The 23,980-nt window shown below is 48.7% G+C and overlaps 1 protein-coding gene across 3 annotated transcripts in view; it reads right to left on the bottom strand.

Moving 5' to 3' along the window:
* Nucleotides 1-11,370: 11,370 nt before the first annotated feature.
* The window catches only part of Sobp (sine oculis binding protein homolog), a 151,703-nt gene continuing 139,093 nt past the window's right edge, over nucleotides 11,371-23,980 (bottom strand). For all 3 annotated transcript variants that reach the window (XM_063253970.1, XM_063253971.1, XM_063253972.1), the window contains one exon: nucleotides 11,371-13,293. The gene's annotated coding sequence lies outside the window, so the exon portion shown is untranslated. The remainder of the gene's footprint in view (nucleotides 13,294-23,980) is intronic.

Here is a 23,980-nt window from a genome sequence, read left to right as displayed (position 1 = left end):
ACCCCACCCGGACAGCGAGGCCAGCTGTGTAAGAGGACAGGGACACGCTGAAGATTAGCTTGCGGTTTCCATTTGATCCAAAAATGGATCCAAAGCTCTGGTAATCTCATCCTCTCCTTCCAAAGAGGTCAGATCTTTGTACAGAGAGTCTCTGGGGGCCCTGTGCCGTGTCACCACAGCAGGCGTGGGGAAGGGCAGTGGGACCAGCATCCAGGGAGCGTCCACAAAAGCCAACCCAGAATTTGGTGTCAGCGAGTTGTTTTCTTAATAAAAGGCACTTAAAAATCAACAGCTATTTATTTTCTTCTTCCTTGTCTATTTATAGCTGCCTTTTTCATCTTCTTGATTGCCTAATATTTACTACTATTTTCTGTGGCTTTTGGGAAAATGTTCAGAAACAACATCTTTGGTTACCTACTACGTGGAATCTGACTCAAGTTCTTAAATCTGCCCCCCACCTCGCAGCCTGGGTTCGTCCTGTGCCTCGATCCAGGTAGTGGCTGTCCTGGTCACCCTGTCCTGTGGCCTGGGCTGCACACTGAGGAGGAGCCAAGGGAGGGGCAGGTCCATCCCCTCCGTCCAGTAGCGGTGGGTTGGAAAGGGGCTCTATTCTCTCACAAAAGCCGGCTGTAAATTTGCCACTTTTAAATGTAGATCTTATTTGATGTTACCCACATTTTAAACTTAAGTCATTTAAAATAAAGGTAAGCAATGCTAAAAGCGTATTGCTTTTCAGTTCTTTTCCTCTGTGACATTACTCTCCGGGCTTGTCCTTGCATCTGCTGGAGGTGACACTATTACATAATGTGTGCACCACACATGTCTCGCGCGCTCTGAGTCCAGTGACATCATACTGATGATCTGGAGTCTGTCATGGTGAGAATATTTATAAGATGGATGTCAGTTGGCAAATGCTAGAAGTCGGGTCTTCATTATCGTTTTCTTGTTTGCCTTGACTGAAGAAACTGATGGAAAGTGTTAATGATGAGGATTAAATTTAAAAGTGTACATATCTGTGTCTGTGACAGGGTGAATGACACAAAATGCAGAGGAACTATCTTCCCAGCATTTGAACATTGTTATCTGATTTAGGAAATGAGTCACTCGTGACACTGATAAATGAGCAAAGTTCCAACCTGTGTCTTGCTGGTTTCACTTCTATTTCATTCATTAACACAGTAGAAAACATTATTCAACCTTAATGCCAGAACTGTACTCATTCAGCATTTGCAGCCAGATTCGGTTCCAAGAACTCAGCAAAAATCAACAAAAGCATTTAGTGAGAATCAATTGGCTCCATGGAATTTAGGCCGACATTGCATACTTTATTATTTGTAAATTGTTTGCAATATGATCTTAGTGACGGCAAAACTCATACTGAATTTACGTGCATCTGTGAAGCACCCTCCCCTCCACCTTAGAGTCCGTGGTGAAGCACTTAGCACACACCATTCATCTTCCCTGAGCTTTACATCTTTGGGCTACAGTGCATATCCGTCAATTTTGTCATTTTCATGGACGTAGGGACTGCAGAAGGAGCACTAGACTGAGTCCACAAAGACCCAGATTGTCACCTCGACACTGCCGCTCACAAGCCACGTGTCACTGGATGGACCCACATTTCTCATACCTCGGCCTCCTAGGCACAAAAGTGAGGGTGCTGAACTCTATGAAGAACCCAGGCATGACTGGCTCTCCAACGGCACAACCCATCTTCAGTGCACAGTGTCCCCTGTGAGGCCACAGGCAGTTGTGGTCACTGAACCAGCGATAGGGATTGCATAAAGGGCGGGTCACCCATGAGGCGAAAGAAGCCTCACACACGGTGAGCGCTTTCCAAGCTGTGTCTGGGGTGAAATAACAGAAGTTTGTCTGCAGGGGTGATAGGGGAACACTACGCACGCCCCTCGAGCAAGCCTGCTGGCCTGCTGGCCTGTTTCCTCGAGATTCCGCCTTTTCTGTTCACAGAGCTTGGGCTCTGAGTCCTCCGGGTGGCAGGAGCAGGGAGCCAAGGCAGCTTGGTAACCTGACACACAGAAAACACACGAAGGCTCCCAGAGCTCCTCTGCAGCCTTCCCAGCGTTGGGTAGGAAATGGTTAACCAAGGAGGGCCTGAGCCTGGGCAGCCGATTGATTACAGTGCACGGGAAGCACAGGCCTCTATCTCTGCCCATTGGGGAAATCCATTTTCAATTCTGACTTCAATAAGGAAGTGATTCTTCCTGCCAAAAGGAGTACAACCGTCCCCACCCTCGCGGCACAGCAGAACCAAAAGACAGGATGCAGACATAAAGGGCTGGTGGCCAGCAAGACCTGGGCCACGGGCAGAGGAGCAGCTCGACAGAGGCAACCCACACTGAAATGCAGGATCGGTCCAAGACACGCTCCCTGATGTGGAACAGGGAGAGATGCAGAGAAAGATCTGCAGAGCCTGAGTCCAGATACACGGACGCCGCGTTGCCTATAGGTTTCTCAGCAAGCAGTATGTGGAGGGAGACCAGAGGTATACTGGACACTGGTAGGGTGCTACCTATGTTTAAACTGATAGAAAGAAAAACTATATAGAGTTCTAGCCTATTTTTCTATCTCTCTAAAGTCCCAAGTTGAAGTAGCTCTCTGGAAATTGTTTCAGGTTGACAGCTGGCCCAGGAAGGTGCTGGTGTTACAGCCCAACTCTGAATCTGATGCTTAGTGGAGCTGCCTGCCCTTTCCACTTACTGGCATGGCACCTTTAGGGGACCTGATGCCCTCTAGGTGAGAGACCATCTCTAGGGAGCACCACCAGGAAAACAGAAAGCTCCCACGTTTCTATCCAAGAGAATGCTATGAAGGGAACTGCCTGCAAAGGTGACAGAGAGCTGAGAAACTGGATTGGGGACCATGAGGCAGTGCTGAGGACGGAGCCTCTGGGAGGGCTTTCCAGAGTGGACAGGAGACGTGGACAGGAAGAAAGGAAACGGCCGCTGGGAAGCTGTCTTAGGCAGGGACAGAAGGGAAGAAACACCTCCAGGCTCCCACGAGCTGGACTGAGCTCTGTGTGCAGGGCGGGATCTGAGGCCCAGAGCCAGCACACTACCATCATTTAATCCCAGAAGTAACCCAGGAGGAGGTGTCAGCATTTCCATATGACCAGAGGAGAAACCAAGCTTCAGAGACATCCCACACCAACCCAGCCAACAGCACGCAGCAGTCATGGTGGAGCTTGGACAGAAACGCAACTTGTCCATCTGTCTACCCGCACTCTGTCCATTCTCCTAGCTTGGCCCTGCAGTGGGGTGAGGGCTGGGGATGTTACTGAGGCAGTACTGTCATTCTGAGCCAGATCTAGGGTAGATGCCCTTAGCCTCCTGCTTCTTCCTGTGCCAGGAGCCAATCAGGGTGCCACATGGTGCTCTGGCATGCAAGGAAGCCATCATGGGCCAGGACTGCCAGCCAGGGGGTGGACTAATGGAGGATCTCTCCCAGCCTCCCTGAGCCTCCATTGCAGGTCCCTGCACGCTCTTCAGAAGGATGGCGCAATGGGCCAGTGCCTTGGTAGTGCCAGCTAATTATCTAAGCCACCTTCTGTTCCCTGGCAGCCCACCCCTGCTGGACGGGCCGGTGTTCTGCGTTCCTGATGTCAGATGGCCCCGCTCCCCTTCTCAGTGGCGCTGGTATTTGGTTGATCCTTTAGGCTCCCATTTGGCTCATAAAACGCAAACATCTGCTGGGATTCTGGTTGGCCAGCAGCAGACCTCAGAGCGGAGAAGAGATGAGGAAAGGGGACGGTGGACTCAGAGCAGCCCTTCGGAGGGAGTTAACCATACCCTGGGTGATGGGGGGCTTTATTAAGCCAGCTGCCCATCGCCCCCCCCCAAGACAAGCAGAAGATGAATTTTTCATGGAGTTTTGTTGGAGCGCCGGAGGTAGAGCCTGGGGACGCCTTCCTCTGTGCTTTGCTTCCTCCAACTGTTCTCTTTTCTTACCAGTTGGCTATTATTTTCTAACGCATTTTGATAATTACTTTATCAATCAAGAAAGATAAACAAAAGCCTAAAAATACATCTAAGTGAATGAGTTCCCGGAGCCAACTCATCTTCAGTGGTGTGATTTTTATGATTTTTTACATAGATGTTTGGGAGACGGGGTAAGTCTGTTCCTCACTAATCACTGGTACCGGGGAGCCCCCCAGCCCCCCTCTGCTGCCCTGGGTCTCCCTCCCTCCCACGGCCGAAGGACTCAGATGGTTAGGGAAACACTAGACATGGACAAAACCCTGCCCCTGTATTTCTTGCCTAAAGCTTTCCCCGTACTAGAATGACTTTGATTTTCTTATTAAATCAACAGTTTGCTGGGTCAAAAATGAGAGAGCACTTTACACGCTCTCTCTTGAAATAGGAAAATGTAGAGAGTTTATACCATTGCAACTGTTCGGGGGAAAAGGTGCCAGTTTCTCAATGAAGTGAGCTAGTATTTCAAAAGCCAGATGTTGGCCAGCTACGTCCTGTGAATGAGTGGATGGGAACCAGCCCCCTGACCTTGTGCGCACTGCACCAAGAGGCCTGGCCAGCCCTGGGGGGAGCTCGGGAGCGCTGCTTTGGAAGGAACACTGCTTAGTCCTAAATCCAGACTGGTGGACTGAACAAGTCATGTGTAGAATCACCCGAGGGATCCGAGGTGGGGAGGCTTTCATGACCCGGCCCCCTACGCCCCCAACCGCCCCCACCCCATCTTTATTTCCCAAAGTAACGGAGGCCGCTGTGGGGAGGGGTTATGAATATCCTTTCTCATGAAGAATAACACAGGACAAACCTACTCAGTGCCTCTTCCCAGCCTCCCATAACAAGAACTGTAGGAATATCAGACCTGAAGGAAACCATCCAGTTTATAGCTGATCACGTAAAAGCCATCAGGAGAATCATGAAGTAATTCTCCATATGGTGCCCCGAAGCTTCCAAAACTATATGAGAAAGGGCTTGGAAGGAATTCTTTCCTTTTTGGAGACAGAGAAGGTGAAAACCAAGCATCTGTGGCAACCTGGAAAAGACACTCCTCCTGACGCCCTTCCCCTCCCGTCCCCAGGGTGGCCTGCAGGGTCCATGGGTGATGGCCAGGGTTGCAGGGTCAGTGCACTGGCCGCTTAGGTGTTTCCATGAACCAAGCTTATGTTTTGTAGCATAAATGAACTCTATAGTTACATTGTGTGGAGGCTTCGGGACAAGGTTTGCCAAATGGAAAAACATTTGGAGGTTGGGAAAATATCTTGCACATAAATTACTGAAGGCGCAGAGAATCTAAAAGAGGGATGAAATCAGAAGCCAAGGAAAAGCCGAGAGGATGCCAAAGTCAAAATGGAGAGAGAGACAGAGACGGGGAAGCAAAGTAATGATTTCTCCTAATGACCTGCCTTCAGACCGAACGGCAAGTTGCTAAGCCATGTTTGAGTCTCATAAAAGCCGTGTGCGTGAGCATTGGAAAATAGCCTGTAAATGGGTACATCGGGCCCCATTTTTCATCCTTTCTGAGTGGAGCTCTCTATTGATTATGCTAAGTGCTGGCCACCGGGAAGAAATACAAAAGGTCCATTGTCTTTGACTGTGGCAGAGGCCAGTCACACTCTTGTTAATTTCCTGATTTATGACACTAAAGAGATGGAGCTGAGAGGGGTCCTTCCTCTCTTCCTCTCCCACTCTGTCTGCTTCTTGCCCTCTATTTTTTCTTTTTGGTGGTGGTGGAAACTATTAAAACAGAGGCAGACCAGGAAGTTTGTGATAAAGAAAAGCCAGGCTCTTGCCTGACACACAATCTCTCTCTTGGCTTAAGTAAACTTGCTCCTTTCCAGGCTTGCCATCAACAGGGTCCGGCTCACGTTTCACCACTAAATCTGAGTCAACAATCTCTAATCTGGACACTGGGTTCAGAATCCAGGCTCGGGTTGCACTTGGAAACTGACGGCAGGGACAGGGGCAGAGAAAAATACGGCCTTTGTTTCTGGTTTGATCGTCCCCACCAAGCCAAGCTGAGGTCATGTGTCATTTTCTGTCATCAACAAGATAAAAGTTTGCACCTTTCTGGCCCTGAAATGTCTCTGCTGCCATTTATGTTTAGGCCAAGAAGCTCGCTGCCTCCGCACTGGAGGGCCAAGTTTGTGGAGAGCTTAGATTTGGAGTCCTTTTCATCTCTCTGACATGTGATACCGTGACATAGGCAGCCCTTGCAGGGTTGCTATGCAGATATACAATTTCTGAAAAGTTACACCCGGAAAGCGAAAACCCTGGGCTGGATTAGCATTTCACAAAGAACAGGGATAAAATGTGTAGCAGTTAGGCTAGAAAGCTAAAAAAAAAGTGAATTAAAGTTTCATGAAAACAAACTCTTTTTAGAGGATCAATAAGTGTAAAAGTATCTTATTGTGGTCCCGATCCTAATCCAGCTACTGTACGTGGCCGTCCCTGAGCCACATGTTGACGAAGGGGACGGAGGGCTTGGCTGGGGTTTGGGGGGCTGGGGAGCATGAAATTCAAAGGCCTTCAGTAGGGTTCTGCTGTTTTATAAAATTCCTCTTTCCTGCTTTGTAATTGTTATCCTGGTTTTTATTTTGTAAGAATCCTTCCCTTTTGTTTAAATAAACCTAGAAAGGAGGAAGAAAATACTCGAAATGTAAAGATTCTGGCTAAATATAGTGAGCATTCGCTTTGCTTTCTACACCAAGGTCACAGGGCTTGCCTTCCAGATCGCCTTCCCTTCCCTCAAAAATACTTTTGCAAGTATTCCTGCACCGGAAGTGAGAAATTATTTTAAATGGAACGTTTAAGGGGAATGGAGCACGCTTACACGAGACCTAGGGGAAAATAATTCAAGGTTGTCCTTCTTGTGCCCAAGACCCAGTGCTCCCAGCGGAGACCCGGGCATGCGGCCCTTCTGCTGCCCTGTGAGCTGCCCCTGTCCACACTGCTCCTCACCTGCTGCTCAGGACACGAGCGCCCCCGACAGTCCCCACGCAGAAGTGCTGGAGGGGAGCCAGGAGAATGGAAAGGGGATTCTGAAGGACAGAGGACAGGGAGGAAATCTGAGGCACGCACTTGGTACTGCTCCTGTCGTGGATAAGAGGCTGAGGGGCTGGGGCCTGCACACCAACAGCTCAGCCTGCCAACGCCGGACCTCAGTGTGCCCCAGGTCCTGCGAATGGGTGCAAAAATGAATTATCCTTCTCCTTAACGAGCTCCAGGGCTGGGTGGAGAGCAAAGGAGAGAAATCAGTACAGTGAGGAGCTCCGGGTGAGTCACCTTGAACATTCTTGTTTATTAGAGTATGAAGTTGGTGCCGTTGACAAAGAAGGTTCCCAGAACAGGAATGTGTTACAGATTTGTTAGGTTAGAAAGATACAGGTAAATGATTTGTTTTTTTAATTCAAGAGATGGGAACCGCTTTTGTGTCCCTCCACGTCACTCCCAGGGTTGCTGCTCCTCCGCTCTCAAGGGCGGGATGACACATGTGAAAGGGACTGGTGTGAGCTCACACAGGCCCCAGTGTGAGCGTGCTCGTGAAGGCAGGCTCTGGCATCCGTCTGCACAAACACTCTGCTGCTTGGCCCCTCGGTGCTCAGATTCCTCATCTGTGAAATGGAGATGCCGGTGGGGCCCTTACAGCACTGGTTTCAGGAATACATGTAAAACATGCCACGCAGAGGTACTTGGTAGGTTTGGGGTGATGTTCCCTCAATCAACGCTGGTCTCCATTCCTTCTCGGAGGGGTTTGTTGTCAACAGGGCCAAACCTGAATGTGAGGGGCAGATGTGGAAGGCAAGCCCCATCCATTGCTGAAGAAGGTGGCTGTGGCATCATCAGCTCTGCGTCCCGGTGGCTGATTCTGCTTTGAACTGAGCTGTAAGCTGAACTAAGGCAGGTTTTCTGAAGCCTTCAGAGGACACTGTACTTGAGGGCACGAGGTTCAGATCTTGGCTGTGCTGCTTTCTTGCCCAGAAGCCGGAGCAGGACAATGACCCTTCCGGGATTATATTTTCCTCAAAAGCAAGGCTCACGCTGCCTGCCTTGTGAGCGTTTGTGGGAACTGCCTGAACAGTCTGAGTGACACGATCTAGGGACCCCAGTGGCTGCACTGTGCTCTCGGTTACCGTCCCTTATCCCTAAACAAGTGCCCTGGAGACAGCCCGGGCTGCAGTTTGAACAATTAAAACAAGAGGAAACCGCTATGTCATCCATGCCACACGTGTCCTTTTCCCCTGGCCACTAGGAGACTCGTGAGGAGGGCCTCCTGCTCCTCTTCCGTCCCTGGGCTGCAGGCAGAGGCCGCTCCCCCTCACCCATCACCTACGGAGTCAGCCGCAGTTGCAGTTGTTGGTTTTACCCAAAGCCAGCTGTCAGAAGCAGTAGCAGCCGACCTTTCTTCTCTACAAACACAACAGAAGGTCAGAGATGTCTCAGTGTCACAGTTCCGTCACCAGGTCAAGGATCCAGGCCCTCGTTAGGCAGCTCGGCCCCAGAGACCACTCCTGGCCTCTGCCTCTCACTATCTGTGCCTTGGACAGAAAAGCCCTTGGTCTCCATGCCTCCATTTGTTTGGCTATGAGACGATGGTGACAGTGATGCTGATGTCCCTGGTGTCCCCCTTACTAACAAATCCCTAACACCCCAATGGGTGACCCATTTTCCCCGCGAGGTTCCACCCTTGCTGGAAGAAGGACACACATAGTGAAAGTGTTCTTTTCACCCACAGCAAGACCACAGAAGAAGAGGTATTTCCTGGGCATCGTGGGCCAACTTAGCATCATAAATGGGTCCATGGGTCAGGAAGTGACCTCCTTTCTAAGTCACTCCTAAGTGAAACGTGCATCAGTGCTGTGACCTGGATTTAGTGCTCTGCACGGAAATGGGGGACGCAGCTGAGTCTGACCCCTTACCCGGGCAATGCCCTCCTCTGAGTATCAGAAACACAATTCTGGTTCTTAGAGTTCTTCTGTCCTCTAGCATTGGGCTACGAGTATCAAAGAACTTCAACTCAGTCAACATTCTTAATTCCAAGGGCAGAGAATAGCTCTTCAAATATGCAAAGTTAGGAGAGTGACAGGGCCAGGACAACCTGCTTAGCACAGCACCAAAAGTGGCCCAGGTTGATTTAAACCAGAGTCACAGCAGGGCCAAGAGAGAAGCCATTATCTGGCAACCCAGCATCACTTCGTGAATGGTTGGCTTGTGAAATGAGCCTTGAAGGGGTGGTTTATTCCTTTTTAAAATAATAATAATAATTTTAAAATAGTGAGAGTTCTGACAGACAGGAAGCAGGTAAGAAATGACCCCCATTCTCAAAAACTATGGATTTGCACAAGGTAAGGGCCGGGGTGCATCCGAGTAGGCAATGGGACCTGTGCAGCGTGGACACGGTCAGCGTGGAGGTCAGTGTGGAGGTCAGCACGCCGAGCAGCGGGAAGGCCAGGGAGAAGGAAGCCACTGAGGCAGAGGCAGCTTTGTGTGTGAAGGTGGGGCACAGGGAGAGAAAAGCCACGGGGAATCAGCTCTGTGTTCCATCAGGGCTGTAGAGCTGCGGCTGGCGGGCTGGGCCCGGAGTGGACAGAGCTGGCGAGGTGGCCAGGGCTGCGGCCTCCGCTTGTGCCTCCGACTGTGCCGTGTGTGCAGCAGGAGCTAGCACTTCCTGGCTGCCCGTCTAGACCAGGGGAGCACCCTTAAAAGGGAGGGCAGCTGCGAGAAATGGGAGACCCAGCTCCGGACATGCAATTATATATGCTTGAAAAAGACGCAGACAGAATCACCAAGTGGTCGCTCTTGTCCACAGCCCCCTTCTCCCATGAAGCACAAACCACCGAGGCAGGGGCTGCGAGCTTTATTCCTTACGTCATTCTTCCCTCGGCACTAGACACGGGCTTCACATGCTCTGGAGGTTCGTCGATTGCCAGGGAAAACAAAACCTGGTTCATTCATCAGGTGAGTGTCCTCACAGGTACCCCCATCCAGGCAGATGCAGTGGGCAATACCCATTAACCCTAAACCCGCTTGGTTAGTCTAAAACGAAGGCCACTTTAGGGTGAATCACTGCCCCAAGTTTACAAGAAGGCAAAATGAAGTTGTCGACTGTTTTTCTCCAGGTCAAATGTAGGACCTGGGACACGGCCCCAAACCACCTACCTGTGCAGCTCACTGACTTTGTGACCTTGTGTGGTACCTAACCCCTACGCCCTGGTCCTTTATCCACACTAAGAAGGAAAGAATAAGTCTTTTCCTCATAGGATTGCTATAAAGATTGAGGCTATTATTTATGTGCTCAATGCATATTAGCTATTGCTCCCAGAATTGCCTAGTTCTTTACATGTGATTTTGGTAGCCCAAGAGAGCGATTCACTCAGACACCACTAGGATCAGGAGAAGAAAGGCCAGAAGCAAAAGGTGCCACTGGCTAATGAGATGCCACCATCTTTTCTTGTTGAAACAAAGGTACCCTTTGTTTCTGAAAGGGTCAACGCGTTTGCTCAAAGATCTTAGACTAGAAACAAAGCACAATCAATATCCTGGATGGCTGTCTCGAAGGCCAAGGCCAGATGAATAACTGTACTGGGATTCTGCACGCAGGGGCTCCTGGCCCCCGGCATGTCCTTGCTGGACCTGCCTCAGTGCAGTTCCCAGAGTGGCCAACACAAGCATAACCCCTCATGCTCAGTCAGAGCACAAGACCAGGCCTGGGGGGAACCGCTGGTGGTGTCTAAGATTTGAATGAATATTCATTCTTTGATAAGCTAAATCGGCTAGTTGTAGGACTCTGAACGAACTGGTCTGCTTTTTAGGCTTTGTTTTTTTCAATCAATATAACTAGCGACCTGGATTCGATCTGCATTTATGAGAACTGGTAGTAGTGTACGCCCCACCTAGGAACTAACTCACATGCCAAAGAAAAGCCAGACTGACCATGCCCCTTGTGGAAAGCTGAAACAGGAGGCCCTTCAGACACTGGATGAGATGACTATGCAATGAATAGAATCTCCAGGGAATATTTACGTCCGTGGGACGGTACCTCTTGAACCTTAAACCCTGAGTCGAAAAAGACCATGTTTGGGGAACACTTGGACAGAACCGCACACTGGGTCTGCAGTCACCCGAGGACCCCCTGCGCATGCGCCGTGCAGTGGACGATGGGCGTGGTCGGGTGGCTGGCGAATGGAGCGCAGGTCTGGTCTGGTCCGGTCCACGCAGATTGCACAGCAGCATCAGAAGGACCAGTGCCTCCCTGGGTCTCACCATGCTTTTAAAATTTATTAGTTTCATTTTTAAAATTTCTCCCAGGGGGTGAAAAATAAGCACTTTCTGTAACAAGGAAAATAACAATAGTCATAATAATGAGAAAAGCCAAATAAGCGCATGTAAGTGCGTTTTTTTCTTAGAGATTTATTTTTGTTTGATGACTCTGACACCAGTCAGGGAAAGAGGAGAATCTTATGGGGCCCGGCAGGAACATGAGCACCCGGACAGGAGGCTGCTGCCTCCCGCATGGGTGGGTTTGGTGTTGGGGTGGGCCGGGTGGTTGGTTGAATTGGTTGCTGGAAATTTTCCTTTTGTTCACTTTTATAAATCTCTCTCGGGCTTGCGAGCTTTCCCTCCCTCCCACCTCCCTTCCCTTGCCCCCGAATTTCATTTTTAAAAAGCGAGCTCACTCGCCAGTGTGTCCCCCAAGCTCTCACGGCTCTAATAAATAAGGAGCACCTGCAAAACAGTAGCTTGACTTGTTAAGTGACTGTACAAAGGAGAATATAGAAATACAGTATGTACACTGAATCCACGGCCCGGGTGTCGCAAGGCTGGTGTGGGCCGTGCTGGCCTTGCCCACCTGTGACCCACCACCCTCCAGCTGAAGCTCCTCGGCCTGGTGGGTTGGGGCACTGCGCCCCTCCAGAGGGAGCAATTGCTTTTATTGGAGTTAGTAAACAGATACACTGAATCACAAGGTGATTTGATTTTTTTTTTTTTTAGTTTTCTTCTTTTTTTGATTTTTTTCTTAATTTTTTCTTTTTTTTTTTTTCGTACTCATCAGAATGGGGTACTCCACGACCGTCTCACCACTCAGGGCCAGTACACAGGCTCTAGAGGACTCCGGACTCCCAGCTACAACTGTACAAGTGCACACAAGTAAATCTACCCTGTTATCCTCCACCCACTGATTGAGGATCGAATTGCACATTTCTCTTAACCATGACAGGAGAAAGCAAACAGTGAAACAGAATCACGGGCGATCTTTCTCACTTTCCTTCTTGCTTCCATTGGTTTGTCCATACCATTCTAATTATCACGAAAGGGCTCTGCGTATAGAGAGATTGTCTCACTGACTTCCTGGATCACCGAAAACCATCAGGATTGAAATTTCATCCGAGTCTTTCGTGACGCCCAGCAAATATTCCCCCTCAGATTATTTTACACCTTGAGGGCATTTTGGTCTTCAGTTCAACACTCCTGCTCTGTTCCCAAATGGGGCGCTATTTAGGGGAATTTCAAGAGAAAGCTGAGAAGAATAAACATTTACCGAGTTCTCTTGGCATTCAGTCTCTGAAAAACCACAGTATAAACTATCCATGCTGCTTCTTACATCTGTCAAATTGAAAATTAAAAGCCATAAAAGTTTAACACTGAAAATATGGCATCAAAAAGGATAAAGGTGGCCTTTGTAAAAATAACAAGAAAAGTATATTAGCCAATAAAATATTCTAACTCTTCATTTAAAAGTGCATCCTGGGCTGGGCGGAGACGAATCCGAAGCGTGGACTCCAGTGCCATCCCTCCCTGCCATCAAAACGGGAACAGTACAGGTCCAAACCATACAATGCAAATCACAACTCTTAGAGCAGCAGCAAAACCACAGCAGTTTTTCTTTTTAAAGGTTAAAAACCGATTCTTCTTTTCCAATCGGTGTCATCTTCTAGCCCCACTGCCCCAGCCTTGAAGATGGGCGGGGAGGATACCTACACTGGTCCTTGTGGCTCGTTGGTGTTTTTCTGTTCTTTAAACCAGAGGCGGAATCCCTAAGTTCCTCTGGGGAGAAGCGGAGGTGGTGGCAGCAGGGAGCTGGGCCCGTTGGATGGGTCCAAGAGGAGGCTGGCTTCTCTGGGCTAGAGGCCACCGAGGGAGGGCCGCTTCCTGTGTGATGCTTAATGGCAGGAAGCGGCTGTATTTGCTTGAGTTTCAGCCAGAGGAGGGTGGTGAGCTGACCAGCTGGTGTCCTAGGATGGCGTGACATCGTGACATCGTTTGCTCCCTCTGCGGCCCCTCTCCATGCAAGGTACCCTGGGAGTGAGCGTTCCTGGGAAGAAGGAGAAGGGGCCATCAGAATGCATGGGTCAGATCCCTGCCCACCCAGGCCTCCCAGCAGGGGACAACCCGGCCGAGTCCCAGGCTGCGCTCAGACCTACAGTGAGGCCCCAAACCGGGCAACACAGCATGACTGCAGCCAGAGTTTTATCCACGGTCTCCTTGGGTCGTCGGCCCTGCAGCTAGCTCTATGTGAGGAAATGAAACTGGAGCTGCCTTTGGAGCCACCATAATGAGCGCGGTGCACCACGCCCTGGGCCTCCACCGCAGCCTCTCCGCAGCAGCCACAGCTTCCAGCCCCACATGCTTCATACTTTGCAGCCGCTCATCGGAGTCGCTCAAGGTCACTGCAAAGCCAGGCAAGGTCACCAGGAGCTCTGGAGGGCCACCCCTCAACCCTGGACCCTGTGGCGAGCTCCGAAGTTTGCAGAGCGAAGCCCAGAGATTCACTCTGTGGGAAATGAAAAGCCTGGGCCCTCTCTCCCCAAGTTCCCTAAGAGGCACCGAGCTGGGGGAAGCGCGCGCCCACTCTGTGAGTGGGTCTTCGTGTTGACCTGTGCACAGATCCTCACATCCAAACAAGCTCCAAGACAATAAGCCCACCCTGCCCTGGGCGGCAGGACTGCTCACCAGCAAGTCTGTTTCTAGGGACTCCCACGCCCACAACCACCACAGACAGGAGGCTCTGCTTCTATGTCCCTGCCAGTCATTTCATTTGCACCCCTCACCTGAAATGCAGCCTGCGGAGGACACTGCTGCTCAGAAAGCTTGGCCAAGTGTGAGGTCCCTGAAACCCCAGGCCCAGGCCATCCTGCCGACAACCCACACCCACCGCCAGGGCACATCTGGCTCGCAGTAGGTGCTCAATGCACTTTTGCCAAACGAATGAGAATCAAGCAGTTTTCCTCCACGATGGCCCCAAAGTGGCCCTCCTCCACTTTCCTGCCAGCAGTGGGGACGTCAGAAATGTGAGCGGACTAATGAAAGGTGGGGACAGGTCTGTAAACGTCTTTACAGTCATGGAGGTTGCTGTCAGGGCGATAGAACGTAGGACTAGAAGGGACCCCAGAGAGGATATACTCCAAGCTCCTCACTTTACAGATGAAGAAATGGAAGCTACACAGAGACTGGAATCTTGCTCAGGGCGTTTCTAACATGAATTTAGCATGAGCACAAGAAGGGCAAATGCCCACTGGGAAGACCAAATAGAAGCCTGTGCTTTGAACCCTGTTATCTGAATCCGTGTTAATGGCAACGGCCATAATCATCAGCCAGAAACAAGGTTTGAAAATCTCAGTGTGTGTGACAGGAAATGCCTGAGTTCCCCAAATCACATTAAATCACCAGATCTGTGCACATTTAATATGTATATTAAATAACCAAAGTGAAAATGCAAAATACCACAAATATGCAATAGGGGTGGAATTACAAGGCCGTGGAAATCTTCTCATTTGGCATAGTCAGACTTGGAAATGGGAATATTTATCTCTGAGTAAGGAGCTCAGTTGTCCCTCCCAGCCTCTCCTCCCCTCCCCTCCCCTCCCCTCCCCTCTCCTCCCCTTTCCTCTCCTCTCCTCTCACCAAGAACCCCCATCAAATGAGAGGCCATAAAAGATTGGGAAAGAGCCTTAGAACTGACAAGTGGGCCCAAAGTCACCGAGCAGCTTCTCTGGGGACAGTTCTTTTGCTCGTGTTGAGCGCAGCCTGGAAGCTGCCGTGGAGGAAGGAGGGAAAGCATCCCCACCTCTGGGCCTGGGACCAAGAGTGACTGAATCCTGGAGGCCACGGAGGCCTCCAAATTCTCTCTTTGAAGGGGAAAAAGAAAAAGAAACCCAGGTGTTAAACATTTGCTTCCAGTGACTGGGAAACACCATTTTTAATTGCTTCCTTAAGAATACTGCAACTGCCTTTTCAATGAGGTAGTTTTTTTCTTTTAGTGTAATCACTACCAAGAAAAAAAAAAAAAAGGGATATCTCTCAGATAAGTTTCTTTGTATTCAAATCACCTTTGGACGAAGACCAAAGCATGCCCAGCCTCAGCTTGCAACTTGGAGGAAATTTTCAGGCTTTCAGAAGACTGGGAAAACGGGATTATAATGAGAGCCATTCTGGAACCTTAACTACAGCATTTGCCATCCCAAACACTATAATAATCATTATTATTCTCTGGTATCTATTATTGTCTGGTAAATAATATGTGTTTCCCCCAAAGTTCTAAAGGGTGCAGCTGCACGGCGCTTTATTTTTTGCAGCCCTGCTCCTGCTGCTTTGAAAGCTGCCTCACACCGCGCTGATTTTAGCAGAATGGCAGAGACCATTTGTGCCCTTCTTTGCTCGCCGCACACTTTCCACGCCCAGGACAGCCCGAGGGCCAGAGGGGGGCAGTGCGAGTCCCTTTCCGCTCATGGCATCTGAGGAGGGGGCGATGCTGACCCCGGCCGGCCACGTGGGTTCCCTTGGTCTGGGGGGTACGGGGCAGCCCCCTCTTGGTGACACAGGAATAAATCCAGAATGAGTGACAGTGAAGGACCAAGTGAGGGCTCCCTTTTTTGAGATTCACTGGTATACTCAAGGTATGGGACCAGAGCCAGTGAAAGGGAGCAAGCTTGCATTTTCACAAAGTGGTCACTGGCTGGGAGTTCCAGGGCCTGGGTCTTTGCCGTGCAGAGGGATCGATCCTATGAAGAGCCTGTCCTTTCCATCTAAATGATTTCTCCACTTGTGCCAAAGGGAAATTACTACAAGAGTGAGGCAGAGACCTGGATGACAGTCCTGCATGCCCTCACTACGGCCGTGTGCCCTGGGATCCACTCCTTGCCAGCCCCTCCTCCAGGCTGATTCTTCCCCTACGTAAAGGACGTCCGGGTAGGATTTCCACCGTATCTGCCATCTCTCATGGGCTGTGATGGCAGGCTCTCTCAAATATGTGGTATTTTAAACATGATCAGGAGGATATTCGTGTATTACTAATACACAAAGAAGCCTACTAATTTCTGGACCGTTAAGCCCAAAATTTCAGTCTCCTTTAAGTTCTCAACTTCACAGATGTGTGCACTCTCACGGTACATGTATGTAGACACACACACAACCCACTCTGGGAGTTTTCGGGTGCCCCTAATACAACAGGTTCAAGGAAGGTAGCCATACTTGAACTTCACATGAGATTTCCCTCTAAATGGGGGTTTGTGGGAAGGCCAGATAACCCACCCTGTGACATGAAGACATGAACCACACACACAACTACACAAGCCCAGAACCGCCATCCATGGTCGCTGTCAAAGTTGGATGACAAGCGAGCTTCAGAATCCCAGGCCTGCCTTTCCCACCTGGTCAGAGAATTAAAACATCTTTTCACTAGGAGTGCCGAGAGATTCTGTGCCCTCCTGGCGAGCCACTCTCCCACTTTATCAGGGAATCAATGCCAAGAACATGACTTACTTACCCATTTTCTCTTATCATACAAAAAAATGTCCAGAGAACCACAGAGGAGGAAAATATGAAAGAAAACTACTTTTTTCTAGGCTGACACTGTCAAAATATGGCCATTTTCATCTTTACCTCTTACTGTAAGATATGCTGTCGTATTTCATAGGATTTCCAGACAACCACGCCCCAAAATAAATACGCATGCGGAGAAAAATGTCTGGCTTGTTCTACAGCCTCACATTTCCAAGAAAGCCTCTGTGTGGATGGATCCCACCTCTGCCTGAAGCCTGCTTCATCACTCCAATCTGTTTCTGAGCTCCCCGTCTTTCCTTCCTCAGACACCCTTGCGATTTGCATCAAAATTTAGTAGGTCTAGCCTATCTCACTCATTTAAAAGACAAGCTCCTCTTGTCTGGCATATATTTAGTCCCGGGAGTCTAAAGCCCTGTAGCATCAACTCTACGATGTGCCTGAAATGCCCACTGCCAAACCTGCTCGCCTCTATCCAATTACCCAGGCCCTAGCAGAGTTCCACTCACCTGGGCACAGCTGCCCATCACTTATCACAGTTAAATACAGCCATTACGTGTTGGCTGTGGCCACACTGTTTATCTGGGACAATAACGAGTCCCTGAGGACTACACCGCTCTCAGGTAGCAGCAGCTATTCTGGGACACTCACAAGGGTACAGCCCTGCGGTCAATGAACAGAGCCGCCTGCACCGACTGATAAGAGCCGAGTGTGGTGCCGGATCGGATCGGATCGTGGTCCCTGCACCAAACCCATTCTGGGAAGGGCTACGGCTTGGCAGGCTTGGGCCAGAAGGTGGCTCCCCCCCTCTCCTGTCAACCATGAAGAATTCTGAAATGGCATTTGCCAGAACAGAAACTTTTTATTTTTGAGGTGCATAGCATCCCTTTTCTCACAGCTCATTAACTGATTAGAATAATGGAAACGGTCCTTCTTTCTGTGTGACTGTGGCAGGAAGTGACCCCAGCAAGACGAGCGGGTGAGGGCCACCTTGGCGCTGGGCTCCGGTCTGAATCCCAGCTTTATCACCACGGAGCTGCTGAATCTGTGGCTCATGTATATTTCTAAAAATGTTAAACGTAAGGCCCTGGTTTTTACATTTTATAATTTGCTTGTTTGGTTATTTCTCTTATTTTGCTTTTTAATAAAAATCACAACCAGGGCTGGGGATGTAGCTAATGGTTAGCATACACAAGGCTCCAAGTCTCATGCCTGCGCCATAAAATAGATAAATAAAATAATAAAATTCACGACCATACAAGACCCCTGTTGGAATAACTCTGTCTTTAATTCTTTGCTCTACAGATGAAATTTTTATTTTATTTTATTCTTTCTGCTTGGCTGGTTTTGTTTTTCCCTTCTAATGTCACTGCAATTTCCTGCTCACCTTTAAAAGTTCCCGAAGGTCAAAGAACCCTGGACCACAGAAAGCCCTCCCGCAGGCACCTAAACTTAATCTTCAGCCGGGATTCTCATCCTCATCTCAACTCCTTCCTGGAATCTGGAAGCTTAAGCAAACAAAATGAGTCTGTCTCTTGCCCTTTCTTGGCAGCTTTAAAAGATCTCGTTAAAAAAAAAAACCCCAATGTACACTTTTTTAAATTAAAAAAATGAAATAAACACATGGAGCAAGTGTTTGTCTTAAGGAAGAAAAATACAATAAAGAAAAATTACATGATTTGGCTAATGCTTCATGGCAAATTCTGAAGAGCAGGCCTGGGGCCCTCAGAAGGGGACTTTTAGGCTGTTTCTTAGCGTGGTTTACAAAACGTACAGAGTCTTCAAAGAAAAGTGTCCAAGTTTATTGAATACCTCTTTATGTCAAATACTGTATGAGGCACTGTTACACACTAATTTCACTTGAAAACAAGTATATCTGTGTAAGTGCTTCACAGGAACAATGATGCTGAAGTATTTATTATTGCCGCCATTGCCAGGAAGGCTAAGGAATTTACTTGCTCGAGGTTGACAGCTAGAAAGGGTGGGCTGAAGAGAAGCTCAGCTGCTGAGACCCCAAGTCAGGTCCCCGCCCTCTATCACGTTCATCCCCTCTTCTCCATCCTGGACAGTCCAGCTCCCCTGCTTTGCAAAGGAAAACCTTAAGAAGTTACTTGATAAGGAAAATGATACATTTTAATTCAAGTCCCATCTAAGACACAAACCAGCTGTTGCAAGGTCATGTGACCCCGGGGCCAGTACCCTGCAGCTCTGCTCCCTCCTGCCCCACTGTGACCACAACAGCAGTTACGACCATGTCCCTGTTAGATTGGGACAAGCTAAGTCCCAGATAAACTAAATGACTCGTATAATGTGTCAGTAAAAAGGTCAGGGTCATATCCTTTTCTTATTTCTGCCTGTCTCTGAAGACTGTTGCCTTTCAAAACTCTACCTTAGACAAAAACTCAGATGTTTTTTGTGTTAAGATTAAGGATGCTATTTCTCTTGGAACACAGGCATTCTCGGTGACAAAGAAGGAGCACTGTCACAAAGACAGCTTCAGGTGGCAAGCAGCGATCTATGGCTGGAGGGTCCATAGCAGATTTTAGTTAGGTCTCTCCTACGTGCTAGTTACTCTTTACAGCCATTAGGAGAGACCAGGAAGGGGTGGGGTGGGGGTACTTTTAAATGGAAACTTCACCACGAAAACTAACAGCAAAAATACTGATTTCTCCCCTAAACAGTAGAGGAGATGGCACATGCAGCTAATAATTGCCTTTGCAGACGTGCCCTGGGTTGCAGGTATGTTATGCCTTCTCTGAAATCACCAGCACCACACGAGACAACCACGCAGCGTGTAGCAACATGTGACTCTGGTCCTTCGCACAGGACACGTAACTCGGAAAGCGTCCGTCAGATCACGCGGCCCACTGAGGAAAGGCAGATGAGGACTCGGGCTCTACTCCTGATGGCACCACTCCGTGACCTTGAGCATTTGCAGTGTTTGTCTCAGCCGCTACTTGAAACGAATGGAAGCAGAAAGCTTATGAAAATTTCTGCAAGGGTTTCTGTAACCTCTGGGCTGGACACCATGGTAGCATGTCACGGTTTTCCATTACATAGCCACAGGAAGAAGTGTGGGCTGCCAGGCCACCACGACCATTCTTACAAACATCCACTAGGAGCCAGGTAGCTCCCTGGCATCTTAATGCTGGAACTGATAACTGTACGAACTAGGGGTTGGTTATTATCTGCATGTTTTGTTTGTCTGACACAGTGGTTTCACATGGAGACTCTAGGGCCAGACTGCCAAGCAAAATCTCTGCACTGCCATTACGAGCCATGTGACTCTGAGCAAACTCCTTCCACTCTATGTGGCTCAGTGTCCTCATCTGTAAAATGGGTTTTTAAATGGTACCCTACAGCATTGCTGCTGGTATGTAGCATTCCAAATGTTGCCTCAATCAGCACTAGCTATCATAATTACTGGATGAGGAAATGTAGACCAAAGAAGCTATAAAACATGCCCAAATCCTCACAGCTAGTAAGCAACACAGCCAGCGTTCAAGTGCAGGCAAGTCTCGCTCAAGGCCTGTGCCTTCCCCCCGGCAACCTAGCTTTTCCAGTAGGACAGTGACTGCCATTCCTATGGCACGTCCGATAAGCCACACTTTGTGTCTTCCCTTACTCGTCCCTCACAGCAATCTTGGTATGATTCATGACAGAGAGGAGCCTCAGAGAGCTGCAGCCGCCCCCTCCCTCCCCTAGGAAATGGCTCCACTGGGATTCCAATCCGGGCTGGGCCAACAGCAGGGCAGTTCTTTTCCACTAAGCCACCTCCCTTCTCTACCAGGAGCTCACTGCCACCGCAGGGGGAAGCTTCCTCGCCAAGACATTGCTGAGCTCCCTCCAAAGTAGCTGCAGGCCCTGGAAGGATCTGATTCTTAACCCGATTCTGGGAAAATTTCTGTAGATGTCTGGGGGTAACACACCATCAACCTCCTGCAGCTCTGCAGTCCAGCGACACAGAGGCTGGCACGGCTATGGCGTCTCTGCCGTCCCACGGAGGGAAGTCTGCAATGAGAGAGACACTGCACCCAGCATTTGCAGCTCCCTAAAGTATGTCAAGGCCACCAGGCAACATCCTGAGCCACATCAGCTCCTGCTGGCCTCAGCTCAGAGCTGTCCCCTTCCCTGGTTTCCAAGGCAACCTGAGGCCCCCAGCATCCCTTTCAACACACTTAGAATGTGAATTTTCGCCTCACCGAGAGCCCTAAAGTCTCCTCAAGCCCACTCTGGGACAAAGAAAGAAATTCTGCTTCCCACCGTCCTGCTATAATGGTTTTACATACTAAAGACAGATGTGGCAGCTGATGGCCTCACCCTCTGGCGATATTCTGTAATGTTTACAATGCACCGCTGGTAATTAGCCTGTCACCAGAATGCTGCGATCAGCCTCAGCGATGCCAGTCTTTCCTCGCTCGTTTCCTTTCAGTCTATGAGCAGCTGCTAAAGTAATTTTCCTCCGGTCCAGATTTCATCCTGTCACTGTCTGCTGAAGTCTCAGGGATACCGTAGCCTAACGCACTGAGGACCGGCTCCCCCACCTCCTGTCCCTCCTCCCTCTCTGCCCCTTGTGGCCAAGCCCTGTTTGCCCCAGTCAAGTGCAACCAGAGGGTCACAGCAACAGCACTGTCTTTGCTGCAGTGTGTCTGGACAGCTGACCACTGCTCTGTCCTCCACTCCTGACCCCAGTCCACATCGCTGCGCGGGCTGAGGCCCTGACTCTGAACTCATCTGCTTAAAGAAACACCATCGGCGTAACGTTATGAGCTATTCCTCTACTGACACTCTTTGGAATCATGTGCTCAACAGATAACTTATGTGCCCATCTGCTGGCCCCTCTGCTGGGCACCTGGGCACAGCAGTGAGTGGACTGGTCCCCTCCCCTCTCCCCACGAAGCCTACTGTCTGAAATAGTGCATCAGTGTCCAGCTTCTGCACAATGCTTCTCAAAGTGACCCTGGCTATCTCTGGCCTCTCTTCTTTCCCCAAAAGTCAAGGACTCTTGCCGTGTCCTCTTTTTTCTTTCCGCATATTCTTTAGTTCCTTTTTCTCTACCCCAATCCTTCCTCCCCAACCCCATGTTTTCATAGCACAACGATCTAAGCAAAGTCAGTATTACATATTACTAATGGAAAATGGTATGTTTGACCCTCCGGAGAAATAAATGAAGACTATTTCTGAACCACTACCGAGCAAAAGGGACTGCCTCCCTGTTTGGGTATAATTAGGAGTTTATTAAGCCTTATGGATTGTACTATAGGAATGAGGACAAATTAAGTATTTATAAAAATCCAAATATAGGATTTTTAAAAAGTTATTATTCCTGTGTATAAACCACAAACTCTCATGTGCACACACTGCTGAGACAAAGAACAAGGTGATTAATCAGTTCATCAGACAGTGAGAAAGGCCACCAAAATCAGGAGCAGAACCCTGAACTTGGGGCCTTCACTTTATGTGCCAGGTCATAACGTTTTTCCAACAAATTTTCACAGTTTTTTAAATTAGTACTTGAGACTCACATTGCACAAGCCATGCAGGAATATGAAAATAGCCACCGAGTCCCATGTCTATGATGTCATCATGTCACATGGGAGGGGAAGAGGGACCTGGGTGTATTTCTGGTTTGGCAAATTGTAGGACTATTTTTTCAGACATTTGGGGTTTGGCTAAAACCAAACCTTATTTTGCCAAGCACTTTGGCCTTAATTTTTAAGCCCATGTGTATTTGAAAAGAAATTCAATCTATATGTTTCTGACCCATTTACACTTAACTCATGAAAACACTGTTTGGTAAGAGCTATTAGACGTCCGAGCAACTTTACGAGCCTTCTTAAGCCTTCTTTTCCCCCATTCTTACCAGAAAGCTATATTTTGCTAGCCATAAAAGTGTGTGAGCCCCAGAGGCCTGCGATCAGTTTGAGATTTATAACCTCTGAAGCCTAAATGGATTCTGCGTTTGGAAAAAGTTTTCCCTCCTCTTTTTAAGTGCCCAGCCAGGCTACCTATTAAAGACCAGCCTCTACGTCTTACCTTCCAAGACGCCTGGAGGTGAGGAAGAGTCGTGTGGGCAGACTGAGGTCCGGCACTCTGACGCAAGGCTCACCGACTGCTCTCAGGATAAGGGAAAGAAGTGGACCTCAGCATGGCTCAGGTTACTCTGCCTTCTGAGAACCGGGGACATTTTTTTTTATAACCACAGACAACTGAAAGTTTAGGTTTGGGGTTTTATACATCTTTAAGCTGAATGCACCAAGAATGACATTTGAATTAAAACCAGAAAAGCAAGAAGAGCATGTCTGCATGCTGCCGAGATTTCTCTGCATCCTCAGTAATGATGCTCGGATACCACTCAATTATAGTATTCTAGAGGGAGAGGGCTTTTGGATAAAGTACTTAAAAATGGCTTATAAATATTTAAAGTATAAGCATCTAACAAATCATAATGACAAAGTTCTACATTTAACCACATGTGCTCCAAATATCTTGAAATTGCTCTAAATATGGGTTTAAAATATCAAAAGGGCTTGCTGATGGGATGCAGAACTTCGCAGAGAAACTTAAACCTGATCATTCTTGTTCCCACAACACCCGATCTGTACAATTTTTAAAATGTGTGTATAGATTTCTTTAGAAAGAGATCATGTTACAGCTGGAATTTCCAAAACAAGAGTGGAAGGATGAAATATAGGGTTTCCTCTCCTCTCACCAAATACAGTTGGGCCACTTTGCTCCCAAATAATTTGTTACTGTAGGATGGCTCAAATTTAAGACAGCAACAGTTTAGAAACACTTAGAGCACCAAGCCAGCTGCAAGGAGGGTATCATTACAAATTGAGACACATGTTGGTTGGGATACCATTCATTTTTCATACCAAGAGCATGTCTAGGGGAACAAACCATGCAAATGAGGGAGAGATAAGACCTTTTAAACTGGGTTTTGGTGACATGAGGTCAAAGTTTTGTATCAATGGGTCAGTAAAATATGTTCATCCTTCTAGTCTATATATACTTCATTTGCATTCTTTCTTTTCTTCTTATACAAAACAAAATACAACTTGCAATCAAAGAAGAGATAACACAAAATAGCACAGGTTGGCAGGGGGAAATGATGGTTCAGCCAGTGCTGGCCTCAGCCTAGTGTCTGGATGGAAATAAGGCCAAGGTCCACAATGCTTTGACATGTCACAACCCTGGTCCCTCATCCGTAGGAAGGCAGG

This window comes from Cavia porcellus, unplaced genomic scaffold (genome assembly GCF_034190915.1).
Source record: "Cavia porcellus strain 051 isolate PalLab524CR breed Dunkin Hartley unplaced genomic scaffold, mCavPor4.1 scaffold_7, whole genome shotgun sequence".
Taxonomy (NCBI): Eukaryota; Metazoa; Chordata; class Mammalia; order Rodentia; family Caviidae; genus Cavia; species Cavia porcellus.
Note: the sequence above shows the minus strand (reverse complement) of the source record. Positions and strands in the feature narration are given on the sequence as shown.